The 15,383-nt window shown below is 34.4% G+C and overlaps 1 protein-coding gene across 3 annotated transcripts in view; it reads left to right on the top strand.

Moving 5' to 3' along the window:
• Nucleotides 1-15,383, top strand: part of LOC105142969 (uncharacterized) — a 125,934-nt gene that overhangs the window by 81,641 nt on the left and 28,910 nt on the right. The window lies entirely within an intron of this gene.

Here is a 15,383-nt window from a genome sequence, read left to right on the forward strand (position 1 = left end):
ATCCACTTTCTGTCAGGTGGCTTCCTCGTCGGTTTCTTCCTACCGTTCGGGATTACCAAAAGTGGTTATGCGCGAGCGCAATGCTGCTGGAAGACAAGCAAGAAGAAGAAGAAGAAGAAGAAGAAACGGAGGCCGGAGCACGAAGGCAAGAAGGAGAAAACGAGCGATGGAAGAGTGGAGGACGTTCCGTTATCGCTCACCTCCGCATAACCGTACCTCTGTAACGGAGGGCGCGATCCCAGATCACCTCGTGTCTCTTCACCAAGAGGAAGGCCAGGTCATCTAGCCGTAACCAGTGCGGTCCAATCGTCTTTGCTTTTTTCGCCGCTGTCTGCCAATTCTCTTTGTCTCTCTTTCTCTCTTCCTCTTGCTTCCTCTCATTTTCTCTCGACTTCTCAAGTCAAGTGAATCGATTAAGAGCCGTAATAGCCAGACGCGCATCTTGACTGTGTATATTTCTCGACATGCCAGAGAAAGAGGGAGAAAGATAAGGAGGACCGCATTCTCGATGATCACATTTTCCGGATTCCTCGGAATACCTCCGGGGCTGACCGATCTCTTTCGCGCAGGGCGTTCCTTTCACGCGAACAGCACTTCTGTGTATAGATTACGGTACGTGTGATATTTCAATCGCCAGTTCCTCGGATCGTCTTGTTTTCATTGATCGTAGTACTTGTCGGAACTTTGTGCAATGATTCGGAGCGGTTCGAATTACCGAACGAAAGAACGTTTTACGTCCGTGTACGCACTTAATAAGAATGTCTCTTAATTTCCTATAATTTCGGCATGTTTTAACTGTTTCGATCGATAGCAAGTATCTTTGACATTGTATTGATACTGTAGATATATTTGGTCCCCAAGTAGATACAGAGTAGATACAGACAATACTGAATGTGTAAAGTGTCAAAAGAACGATGATCTTATCTTGTTTGCTATATAATACACTTTCAAGGTATTTTTAAAACAAAGAAATTGCATTTGTTACAGAATTTGAAAAATAAAGTAACGAAAAATCTTTCTTTTTCTTTTTGTTTTTTAATTTAGTATCCGATTTTCACGAAAAAATAAAAAAAATCTCGCGCGAAGAAATCTTGTTTCCAAAACATATTTTCTAAAACGTCTCAAATGACAATTTCTCTCTCTCTCTCTCTTTGGACAATAAATGTCATCGCACTCGAGATAGACACTATTGTTTCCGGCGAGTTGTCGAATGTGGCGCGACACCCCCGCGATTGCTTTTACGTCCGTATGTAACGGCTCTCCTCGTGACGTTCGTTTGGCTTCCGGGACAAGCAAGGGTCGCCGAAGACCCGGAAGTTCGTCCAACTCGGCGCATTAACCGGCCTTTCGTCCCCTTCTTCTCTCCCTTTCTGCACGACGAAGGCGTTATGGCGCTTTTTAGGCCTTCGGGAATCCGACGGCCTCTAGCACCCGGAAGTGGACGAGAAAACGATCCATAATACCAGACCCGGTACGCTCGTAACCCGAACGTTAAGGAATTTACCGCCGAAATTATTCTCAACCCGCAATTACGTCCGAGCGAACCGCTTTTGGACTGTACACTTCATCTGCTTCTGTGTGCGCGTGTGTACTTCTACCGATCGTGTTTTAACTTCCCGAGGCCCTGCGTATCATGCACGATACATTAAGCGAAAGAATCGTTCTTCGAATACATTAAAGCACGGAATTCATATCTATGATGTATTCATAATCGATTCTTATATTTAAAACTGTCTTAAGTAGTTTTAAGATGTCATAAATCAATCGGAGGGTTGCCTTAAACATTACTTAAGACAGTCTTAAAATAAGAACGAACTACGAATACCACCGTATAACGCTACAAATGACCTCATTTTTAGATCTTTTTAGACTCTTTTTAGACGTCTCTTGAATCTTTACGTTTGTTTTTGGAGAAAAGTCATTAAGAATTAATATTTGCAAGAACTGAATAAAAAGTAATAATTATAAATTCATAAAACAGTCAGTATGAAATAAATACTTATTTAGAGAGAACAGACATGTTATTAAATATTAGATCAGATATGAATTTTGATTTAAATGTCGAATATTTATTATAGTATAAAATTTTTAGTGTTTTGTGCAATTACTCGTATGATTTTTTAGCTTTAAAAAATTCAAGAAATAACTGAAACTCTTTATTATAAATGGCGACTTTAAATCACGCTTCAGTATATCCTCCTTTTCACTTGTAAATCCAGTCTTAAAAGGCGATATGTTTCGTAAAAAATATAGTAACTGATCTAAAAATGATGACGATGCTTTATTTCTGACATGACACATATTTTATCAAATAACCTCTTTATCGGGCAAACATCTTTATCGGGCGTGGAACCGTATCGCAAAGTCGATTTATATATCTTCGAAGGTTTTTCGACTTATTTTCGACTTGACGAATTCGATATAAATAAATTAATAGCGATATGTAATCACTAGTTACGAGGCAGTCCAATACAAATCGATCAGTTAGAGTTTTGAATGTAGAAATCTTTAAAGCATCGTCTTGATCAATAACCTCACATGATAAATAAAACAATAATTAAAAACATATAAAACTTTCTTCTAAGAAGGGGACCAGGTCTTCGGGAACTAAGAAATTATCACTTCTTCTTACTTATAGATTTTTTGAAATGGATTTTTTATTAATAGAAACGTCGCTAAACTAGCACTAATTCTTATAAGTGAATGAGAAAAACGATGGATACTTGCAAATTAAGTTTAAGAGGTTTTCTACAATAAGCTATTATCTTAAGCTTAAGTCTTAAGCTGTAAGAAATTGATCAATCATAATCGATTACTCTTCTCACATTCGATTGTGATTGGTCAATTTCTTATGACTTAAGATTTAAAACTTAGGTAATAGCTGAAATAGATGTTTTGTTCAATCCGAAATATATTTGATTTAGAACTTTAATATAAAGTTTGCAAAAAAATGAAATTTTTTATCGATAATTGTTTTTGCAGAATGATTAAAGCTATTATGGCACAGAAACTTAAGTAGTAAAATGTAAGCAATAAGAAATCAACATGTTGAATTTGCTATTACTTACGTTATGGCTTTATAGTCTCTACTGTGATCAGCCAATTCGCTTTACTGTTGAAGTTTTTGTTTTGTACCATAACCCTTAACAAATCTGTGTAAACAAAACTAAGAAAATATATTTTATGCTTCTTTTAAAAATATTTCATTTTTTTTTTAAATCTCGAATAATTAGCATCTTGATATTTTTGTTAGCTATTTCAAATCATCGTAAAATCCTTATACGTAAGAAAATATTGGTACTTGGGGTAACTTGTGTAAAAGTCAATTTGCAGACAATTCCGCAAATTGATCTTGCGCGACCCGCGGAGTCGAGAGGATCGAAGAAACCACGATGCTTCCGCGGCGGCGATCCAAGAAGTCGTAGTGTCGAAAGCCTGAAGAATCGGATTGGCTCACCTACTGGGAATCCCACCAATCGTGATGGTTCCCGAAGACCTGGTCCCCGTCAGGAAAAATCTTTAAGGTCGCTCCGCAGGAACAGTTAGTCGATCCGGAAAGCCGTTATATCTCCCAATACCACTTGGCGGCGGCGAGTCTTCGTGCTTGCTTCGAGGAACTTTCCTCACAGATGACCTTCGGTTCTCTGCGTGCGAACCAGTCTGCGACTAGCAAAATTCCACATCGCTACCACTCAAATTTTCTCGCGTATCTACATACGTGTCAAGAATGTTCAACTACAACTCGCGGCTATTCAATAAGGTCGAAAGGCCGAAAAGTAGCAGGTTCATATTCCGAGTTCAATCTCGGTGACGAATAGCTTGATGAATAGAAGAGAAAATCGAATTTAATATGATTTTGCAAGGTATATATCGTTTATCGTTTATAGTTATTCAGAATGATTAAATATTGAAATATTATCTGATTTTTTTTTTAATATTGTTGAAAACCAATGAACTACGTTGATACATGCACAAGTTAATGATGTCTTCTCGGAAGACAAGAAATAGTAATTGCTACTTTTCGGCCATAAAAGTTGCTTGCGGGCATCAGACCGGTCGTCTGATTTAGTTAGGAAGTCATTGATCCTGTCGATGAAGGACAACAGGAAACGAATTGAAATCCGCATTCACAATTTCTTAATGCGTAAGCCGAAAAAGTGTGAATGTCAAAACTTACATATACCTACTACTCTTGAGATGCTTTTTTTTTCTTTTTTTTTTACACAAGAAAAAATAAGCGCAGGAAAGAAGTTGGGAGAATCCGTTGACCTTACTCAATGCCACTTTCGAATTCCACCAACGTCAGCAGCGATCTCCTCGATATTTTTTTCTCGATATTCCCAGAGTACCACGAAAGAGATACGTATCTATTATATAAATCTTTTACACAGAATTTTATTTTTACATTTATTTTCTTGAGGGAATTTCCTAATGTCCATCTAGTTTGCTTTGGTAACATTAAAAACAGCAAAGATAAAAAATTGATGCATTCTCAACGATTGTATTACGTTTATATTACGTTTTATATTTATTAACAATAGTGAAAATAATTGTTTGGTGTAGGTATCGCACGAATAAAATTTAATATACATTAGAGAAAAATAAGTATAACAGGTTTTATGTCTTTTATGCTTCTTTCATTACATTGTTTGTTTTTTATTACATTTATACATTTATAATTGTCATCATGAATATTAACTGACATTTAGAAATTGTGTTAATTTCTCGCCGTTTAAGATAACGTCGATAAATGCAATCAGTATAAAATATTTTCATATTTTAATATTCTCAACATCACGTCTATTATAATAGTTCTTTCCAGAAACTTTTAAATTAACTAAATTATAAGGAAGTTAAATTAAAATAAGGAATATCTACGTATTAGACGAATGCAATTCAAATTAAAATTATAAGGAAAATAAAATTAGGAAGTGGTATCATTTAGCGCGCAGAAAACATGTCAAAGAAATTCGGCTATGAGACATTGTTATACTATCATGACTTCATTATTGCTTTGTCTGACGTGAATTCTAAGTGCTAATCGGTTGCAAAACCGATAATCGTCGTTAACGTGATGCTATGTGCAACAATTCTTATCGTTTGTGTCTAGCTCTTCTTCTTTTGTATCATTTTACGTGCGTAAATATTTTCTTCTTGATATATATATATATATCTCGATGTTGAAGAGTTGCGTATATTTTTAGATTGTTGAGCTTTATGAGAATTTTCAGCTACTTCTGACGCGTATTTCTTCTTCGCTTCCGTCAGCCATATATGATCGGCTTAATTTCTAGATCATCCTTACCTCTAACTTTATCATTAAATTTAATTAGTGTAATTTATTGGTGTAATTTTGTTAGCAAAACTTTCATTTGACAATGTTAAAAATTTTATTACAATTTTATAATGTTTTCTACGCTTCCAAATTTATTCATTTTATCTCAGATTTATCTCATTGTCAGATTTAATTTACATCTTTGATCATAGAAATCGTTAATCAATTTTTCTCCGTTATAGATACAAAGTAATGAAATTTTTAGTAAACCGATAAAGTAAAATTTTTTTCTTATTTATAGAATCTGACGACTCTCTTAAAAATTATTATAAAAACTTTCCGTACGTCTGCCGTATATTCCGTATATAATAATGTGAAGAAATTACTATTTTTGTGAGGCAATTTCAAAATTATTTTGCAGCATAGAAAATACGCGTTTTTTTAAGTATTTATGCTCATAGACATTATTAGGTAACAATTCTCGCGTATAAAAAAATATGAAATATATTATTGTATGTAAACGTAATCGTATAGCATTTCGTAATGTAGTCATATTTTTCTAGCAATTTCGTATTTATCTTTTACTTCATTTATACATACAAATCGAAATCTTATGAATAATTTTTTATTTCAACATTTTTATATGGGATCTTTGTATTTGATAATATTAGAAAATATTGCATTTATTAAAAATATATTTATATCTTTATTTATAAATTTTTATTTTTTGCACATTTTGTCTGACGAGCGACAGCTTCTATATGGTAGAGTGGTACATACATTTGTTGTCCACAATTAAAAAAATAACTTTTGCGACTTTAATTTGCAACCACATTGATTCCGCGTGAGTCTGTTCATTTATAATAATTTGCTTATAACTTTTTTAGAACTTTCTGCGTTTCAAATAAAGGAAACTCGCTTCACATCAATCTATATCTATATTTAAAAAAGATAACACTTTTATAGTAGTAGGATAATATTTTATTTACAGATTTTCAGTAAGATTTTTTAAAATTCCACGTGAGCGTCAAATTATTAAATTGCTTGCCAATATTACTATACAGTAGTTCGATTGTGTTCCTAGTCCGAAAAACCAATTCGACGCAAAATTCAAATAACAAGGGACTATAAATGTAGTATATAAATTTATAATTATGTAAAGCATTTAAGATCCAGTTTCGACCGGTAGACTTCATTTCTTGTTTGTTGTGTATTTATTTTTTATCTTACATAAGATATAGATAAAGATGATATATTGTAGAAAAAAACTACATAATAATTAGATTAGAAATTAGTTTTTATTTTTATCTAATTATTTATCTTTATCTACTAGAATACCGGGTATTTCACATTTTTTGACATCTTGTGAGGCTTACAGGTAGCGGATTAAATTAAATTGAAACATCCTTCTTACAATTTTCACAATTTTGTTTAGATTATCTAACTTAGATAAAAATAACTCTTATTTGTTCATATACATTATTATGTAAATTTTATCTACGGAATATGTTATCTATAGACTGGACCTTGTTATTCAATTGTATTAATGGCGGGCAATTTCTTCACTTCCATAGAACAGTTGCGGATAACCTTAGTCTTTATTCAGGAGATATCTCCATTCCAATCGGGGAGATATATTTTGTAGAAATTGCCTGTAATTTCTTCACATTATTACGCAGATATACGCAGATAAAGTTTTTATAATAATTTCCAAAAGAGTCATCAGATTCTATAAATAAGAAAACAATTTTACTTTATCGGTTTACTAAAAATTTCATTGCTTTGTATCTATAACGGAGAAAAATTGATTAACGATTTCTATGATCAAAGATGTAAATTAAATCTGACAATGAGATAAAGTTATCTAGAGAAGAAGAAACATAAGTCAAAACGCGCGCGCGTAAAGCCATTGATACAAAAAATCAATATGGATAAGATTTCGGGGACTTCAAAGTTGTTGATTACGCGTTTAAGCGACGCTCATCAATACTTTACAGTCCCCAAAAGCTTAACTTACATTGAATTTTTCGTGTCGATGGCTTTGCGTTTTGGCTCCGCAGCTCAAATTGGACAGGTTTGATCTAGTTACACGCTAGATCAAACAAACGACAAAGTGTAACAAATTCACTTGGTGCGCCGTAATATTGGGTCGTCTAAAAAGTATCCGCGGTTTTTTGTCACTAGATGTGTGTTGATGGTCATATATCTAGTGACAAAGTACCGCGGATACTTTTTAGATGACCCAATAGATAAACGGACAGACGCGCACAGACGCGCACAGATACAACCAGTGGTTAGGAGTACCTGGTACGTTTATATGCGGCCAGTGAAGTACCTGTTACCGGCGCCGAGAGGCGTGTGACTTCATCGGGCTTCGGGCGCCTCGGAGAAGTTCTTCACACTCTTCACTCGGGCGTGGGAAGCTGCGTTGGCGTTACGTTACGTTACGACAATTGGCCCTAACGCGCTAGACGCCGAGCCAATTAAGAGAGGAGACCTCTCCTCTCGTCGATGACGCCACGCGGCAACGATCGAGAATGCCGGGTCGTCTCTTGCGGATACGCGAAGCGATCCTTTCACTTTCCTCCACGAATCCGCACGCGAGAGTCGATAAGGCTTTACTGTCCTCGCTGGAGGAAATTTCAACTGCTAACGGTTATCAATATACGTTATTCTCAGCAGGTTACTACGAAGAGTTCTTCAAGCTCCGGCTTTTGATCGCGTGAGCGTAGAAATTGCGCGTTTTTTTTTCGCCGATTATATATCGAAAGGTCGTAGAATATATCTGTTACAATGCGTACTCTTAGCATCGTGTTATCTGATCACGTTTTTCCTAAAATAATTAATCGAAAGCGTTACTTTTTTATCTATGCCAAATTGCTACTTAGAATAAATAAAATGCACTTCACTTTTGAAAGAGTGCAATTCATAACTTGGCACGCGATAAAATAATTTCATATACATGTGTTATTAACGTAGCATATATATACGTAAGTAAATATACGATGAATTAGAGGCTAATAACTCTCTTCTCACAGTCGGAAGGAAGTCGCGGACAAGGCGCTATTTCACGTACATACACAGAGGTGAGGAAGGACAAGACGGGGGATAAAATTCTGCGTGCAAAAATGGCGAAAAAGTTCTCCCAGGGAATTCCAGCGAGTTCCTTCCTGGTAACCGTCATCTCCCTCGGCCCTCGTTTCTTCCTGTAACGAGGAGAGGACGCGAGAGGAAGAGAACGGCGACGGCTGGGAGGTGGTTGAGAAGGACGGGCTTGCCTCGTGGGCGACTCTTGCGTTCCTAAACTGCATTCCAGCCTACGTTGCCACGTCTCGTTTCACACACATGGACACGCGTGCGCACACTCGAATTCACGTTCACGCAGTGTACCCGTACATACGTATACATGTACAAGTGACTCATACAGAGGATCGCAACCAGGAGCGATTTTCGGGGATGCTCGACTCCTCGTAAATATTCCGGCCAATATATCCCTCCCTCCTTTCTTCTTTCGCTCTCTTGTTCCGAGTCTTCCTCCGCGTCTCGCTTCTTTCCTTCCGTTTATCGTCTTGTTCTTCCTTTTTTACGTCGTCACGTCCGCGAAACTGCGCCGTGAGTCGAGCCAATTTCGCGTCGTCGTCGCCCGACACAAGTGAATTCTAGGACGCTTTTGAGCGGAAAAATTTGGAGCGCGCGCGACGGAAATGTCTCCGCGGCTCGTCTTCGAAACGGTCTTACGAAAATCCTGTTGTCGTCGTCGTTGTCGTTACCGTCGTGTCGTGCGAAAGTTGCCACACGAAAACCTTGCGGTGCATTTATTCGTTATTTTTCGCTTGGAAAACATCAATGTAGTAGTCAACGCGATAAATCGTAAGAAATATAAGTTCTTTTCGTTGCATTTAAAAGAACGTAAAGATTGTAAAGAGCAGAAGTTCTTACAGCGATACAATCAGCGATTTTATTTTGTTTTCTATAATTAGTGTTTTATTATCTGCATCATGAAAGAGAGAGAGAGAGAGAGAGAGAGAGAGAGAGAGAGAGAGAGAGAGAGAGAAATGAATGATTTATTAATTACATTTTTTATATGATATCAAAATTTTACTTTGTTATCATGACATTAATGTAACAAAAAAAATAAGCATAATGTTCTATTCTTGTAATATATATTTATTATAATAAATTGCTAATTGCTCAAGCAAAGAAAGAAAAGAAATGTAATCACATATTGAAATATAATCGCAATTTGGAAAAGAAGAGTATACTTTAGAATTGCTAATTTTAATAGAACTTTACACACTTTCTATGCCTTTCAAATAATGTGTATATCTATTGAAATTGAATTGTCACGTATACCTAATGCGCTCTACCATTGTGGAAATATTTTGAAAGTCGATCGAATGGAATTTTAATCGCGCCGGTTTTGTCTAGTCGAGACGACGTTGAATTAGTCATATTTTCCGTAAGATTTGCATATGCACAAAGAGAAAGAAAAAAAAAACGACAAAAAAAAAAGAAATCGATACTAAGAGTAAATAAAATAAATTTGCGGAAACGACGGTAAACAAAAGGCTCTCTTTTCCTTCGCGAGTAAATTGCGAATATCTATCGTATCCCGCAGATTCGGTATATTGAAAGCAAATATCTTTCCTGGTTAGAAGCTTTCTCGCTTATTTATATCTTTTTGCGCACCTCGATATATCGAATGTAAATGTTGTCCTTTGATAAAGATCAAATTGCCTTTACGAAATTGTTGCAATAGAAAATGATTTAATCTCTTCAGTGTAACAAATAGACTTTTCTTCGAAATTATGAAATTATGTGTTAGAGAACTATGTTTCTCGATTGATTCGCGTTTTGAATACGTGAAAGTACTCGAGGTGCATTCTTAAGGAACGTCGTTCTACAATTTCAAGGATATCTCGAGACAGCAAGTGCCTAATGATAATAATCGTAAACACATTCGCAGCGTGGATCTACTTTCAACGCGCACGTGATGATGACGAATCCTTTACGCGATCTATTATCGGAGACTCGCCGAGCGTGACAGAATTCGCAGAGACAAAGGCGCACGTAATGCTTGGTAGCACGAGGTATTTGAACGCCAGTCTGGTAAGGAGGGTGAAAAGAGATTGTTCTAAAATCCCTTTGGACAACGAGGGTAGTCGATCGATTAATTTCGGTCTGTGTCCGATGATACTCTTGAAGAGTATCGAAACTGTGGTGGTTTCACAGCGGAAGGATTAAGGATGGATAGCCGGAGGTCAGAGCGAGTCGCTCAGTCATCTTGTACGAAAGAGAGAGAGAGAGAGAGAGAGAGGGGCGGAAGAGAGGAGAGTCATCGAGGATATTACTCGCCGAAGAGTTCGTTACACACGAGCTGGCCTCCAGGGTAAAATTATGCCGGAAGAAGTTGGAATACACTTTTTTTCTTCTGTCTCTTATGACCACAAACACAAGCGCCGACAGTTGCATTCGTTTTGTTGCATGAGCTTCGGAAATGAACGCGACGTTAGCCTCGAAAAGCTTTCCCTTCCTTCCTCTTCCGCGAAGAATCGCGCGGAGATGAGCTGGTTTTGATTAGAGTGCAGACATGTTGCTATGAATTGCTCGCACGCTTTTAAACGAAAATCATCCAAGTGGCAAATCGCACTGTCATAATACTTTTATTTCGCGATATGGTATAAAATTAGAGAAGTCTTCGCGCATAAATCAAATCACTTCTCTAGCGTGCGATATGTTGAAGAGTCTCGACTTCGCTTTGAACTACCAATTAGCCTCATCTATTTCCGTTTGTATCCGCACTATCTTGCCAAAACAGCAATTGAAAGTTTCTTCTCTGTAAGAAAATACAAAATCTATAGTAGAGACCGAAATATACACTGCATACCATTAGTTATCTCTAAATTAGAGTTTAACATCGATCAAGCAATTAACTCTTACACACGATGACTTTCCGGTTTCTTTACTACACAGAAAGATATATACTATAAATAATAAGTACTTATTTCAAATATTTCAAAATTTATATATTTATAAATTTATATATTATAAAATTTATATATAGCAAATCTATCATTAATTTATCACAAGCGGTCCAATTTATTCACAATATATTTTCTTATTAGAATCTTATAATTAGTAAGATTGTAATACTTCAATCAAGATTATTAAATCAATTTAATTTGCTTATTACATAAAGTTGTTTCTATGATCAATTTTATGTTCCTTAAAAGAAAATAAATTTTTAATAAGATTGGAAATAAATTCTTGTTTTGATTAGTAAAGATGAGTTTTATCTAAAATTTGTAATAAGTATATCTTAAGATTATTATCAAGAAAATATTCTTTGTTAAAGATAACCTTCACTTAAAAGAAAAAAAGTAAATTGAGTTTATAGCAATACAATAATATTTTTCTGTGTGCAAATACGATATCATTCGTGTCCCGGATTAATTTTTTCATCACTTTAATAAATATACAAAAATTATTACATGATTCTTCTACTTTAACATTTTTACAAAGTATTTATAAGATTGTGTATTTAAAAAATTGTATATAAATATTATAATTAATTACTTGATGCTGCTAGTTTTTCAAAGAAAAAAAAGAACATGAATGAGTGCGTGAAGGGTTAATTATTAATATCAGACATTTTTATTAATATGAGGTAATTTTTTATTAATAGATATTTATTATGTTGCAGCGATTAGTTATTATTATTATTTTTATATAGATGCATATAAACAAATATTTGACAATTTTATTATAATATATATTAATGTTTTATTTTTTTCATTATATTCTTCTCGCATTTCATGTTATATTATTCGCGTGAGTGAGACTGAAAGTTAGCACGACGTAGTTTTACTAGTGCTTCCATCTATCTGTAAGACTGATGACTGGTTTCTGAATATCATTCAATAGAACATATTCAATATTTACAAATACTATTACGCATTGAACGTACGTTAAAGAAACATTAATAAATTCAGACTTATTTGTTTTCGAACGATATCAGATACACATATGACAAGTATGATTTACAATAGCTTCAGCTTTAAAGTTTGAATCATTTCCCTTAATGTTAATTATGAAATAGTAAATGAAAAAACAAGTCATTAATTTTTCATAACTTTTTGACGCTTTGGCGTATAAGCGCTTAGATGTACATAAAAATCAAGGATTTTTTGAAAAAAAAAAACAAACAAATTTCATAAAACCTTTATTATTTAATTACGTGATAATTATAACAATAATAGCGAGGGAAACAGTATCCAAATAGCGCAATTAAACATCAGGATAATATCCTCTCACAGCGTATAGATGGATAGATAATAAGTTTATTGAAATCCGTGGAGAATCCGTGAGAGATTCATAAGATTCCTCCTCCTACACAATCTGCAGCAACAATGGCAATAGTAACAATGTGCGAAAATAGCATCAATTAACGTCAAGATAAAGGCCGATGCCTCTCACGTGGCCATTGCGCGGAGATCTACGGCGTGCTTCCGCGTTTGCTAATCAGCGGATCTAAACTATCGATCGTGTAAGATGATGCACATTCACGTTTGCAATTTTTAATACGTTTGCAAATGAAAACACGACGCATCAACGTTCTCGGTAAACGCTAAAGTTTGTCGCAACCGCGCCGCGACAAATCGATCGCTAGGCGCGATTTCTCGATGATTCCGTCAAGAGTTTGATCTCACCGTAAGTAATATGTTCCTAATGCGCAATTTTGCACCAGATTCTTCCTCGTTCTCGCGGCAAGACTAATTGTCCACATCTCACACGCACGATCCTGTGATCACGTCAGACATCTGATGAGTGTTTATTTAACATTAATTTTTATTTGCGAGGTATCATAGTCCAGCTTAGAATGTGCTTTGATCCTTCCAATTGCAGGACATGTAGTGTCAGGGACGCTATGACAACGAAAAAAGTTAATAATAGTATTAATGAAGCACTTTATGTTATACAGGATGTCTAGAAATAATCGCCAAATATTTCCTAGGCAGGTAGAGAGGACTAAACTGAGTCGAAAAGTCCTCTACCATTTTTCTCTGCAATTTTCGCAATAGTTAACAAGATATTAATTAGTATTAAATATTAATTAATATTAAAAGTTCTCAGAATTTTTATCGTATTTTCTCATGTTGATAAAAAAAAAAGAAAATGCAGTACTAAAAAGTTGATAAAAAATTCTGAAAAAATTCTTAGAACTTTATGAGAAGAAAATAAATGATTTTTATCTCTTGCAGCTTTTAAAGTTGATAGTATTTGAGTAAAAAATTATTCAAGACCAATATTTGGCAATTTTTAATAATTAATATCTTGTTAACTATTACGAAAATTGAAAAATAGTAGAGGACTTTTTGACTCAATTTAGTCCTCTCTATCTGCCCATGAAATATTTGGCGATTATTTCTAGACACCCTGTATATATTACTATATATTACTATGTCTATATATTACAAAGAAAAAGAAAATATAAAAAATCCACACATACTTCCTTATTTATAAAATTAAACATGATGTAATTTTGTAGATTATATATTATACGTTATACTCTCATATTTTTAAGATTGTTTAAAAATTTAGATTGTTTCAATGATAAACATGAATTATTTGGGAAAATTGTATTTTTGCAAAAGAAGATTAAATTTATACTCGTGATTAATCTCTAATATTTTATATTCTTATTCTTAATCTTCGTCTGTAATCTTCAAACTTTAATACAGATTTTTATATTGTTCCAAACTGTAAAAAAATAAAAATAAATTCTTATTCATATTTATGAAAGCTTTAACGACGAGTTTTGACTATCATAGAAGTTGGATTCCGTTTTATTATAATAATTTTTTTACATATATATTTTAATTTGTCTATTAGAATTTACAATCCAAAAATCGATTGCGCCTTTAAAGTTCAATATTCTGGAGAGTTAAAAAAAATAACATAGTCGCAATCAGTTCTTCAAAAAAATTATACAATTAATTAAAATAACCGGATCCAATATAGGCGTGTATTTAAAACGCCTATTCGCTGTTTGTAGATAATTAATTCAACAGATAGCAGATTTACCGTCTGACTCGATTTCATCAGTTTATTGCTCAATTTGTTCATTTTGTTATTGTCAGTAAAGCAAAAAGCAGAATGTCGTGATCGTGATATAATATTAGTAAGTAATTACTTCCTATAACAAAAGATAGATATTAATTTCAATAGTTTATGTTATTGTAATCTGTATTCACTGTATTCATATATTTAGTACATATTTTTGTCACAACTGTTTTGTCTATAATTAAAGAAAGGAAAGGTAGAACTCTCTTTTTTCCCCTTTTTGTAATATAGAATCAATATGGCCAGCTAGATACACTATGTACACATATCGATTACAACATTTTTTTTATATTTTTGTTATTCCTGTAAATCATGGATTTTAATTCATCTGCTGAATATCGTACGACGTAAATGAATATCCAAGTAAAATTTGAAAAATAGTTCTTCGTACACGTCAATAAACAAAGTATGTTAATAAACTTGTAATCTTATAAAGGTAACATCCGATCACTTTATTTTCTATTTTTCTAGCGTTCTTTTATAAAAAACGAGGGAACATATATTAGGTACATACATATTGGATACATACGTATGTAAATATTTGAATACATCCTACATTTTTTATTAACATTCAAAAATGTTTCCTCTCTTAAACGCGATCACTAATCTTCAATTTTGGACTCGGCAAAAAATTAGAAAAAAATCTCAAAGCTTAGCAAGAGCATATAGGGTCCAGTTATCTTATTTTAATTTCGATTCCTTTCGAATTAAAAATTCTACTGTTCGTACTGATAAGTTATCAAGATTCGTCGATTTGCGTGACGTTCATTTAAAAATATTATTTTATCAACTCTCACAAGCTAAGTAAAGAAACGAGTGGCAATACCGGCGGCGCAGCTCTTAGGATGTCAAACCACAATGTGCGTGCGCGGGTGGTTTGCCGTCGGTGGTTTCGGGATGCACCGCAAGTAGAGTGCATGCGCCGTGACGCGGCCGCGGTCCTCCGACGTTGTCGCGGCGGCCAGTAGCGATCGCACGTAGCCGC

Source organism: Acromyrmex echinatior, chromosome 8, assembly GCF_024713525.1.
Source record: "Acromyrmex echinatior isolate Ae372 chromosome 8, ASM2471352v2, whole genome shotgun sequence".
NCBI classification, from domain to species: Eukaryota; Metazoa; Arthropoda; class Insecta; order Hymenoptera; family Formicidae; genus Acromyrmex; species Acromyrmex echinatior.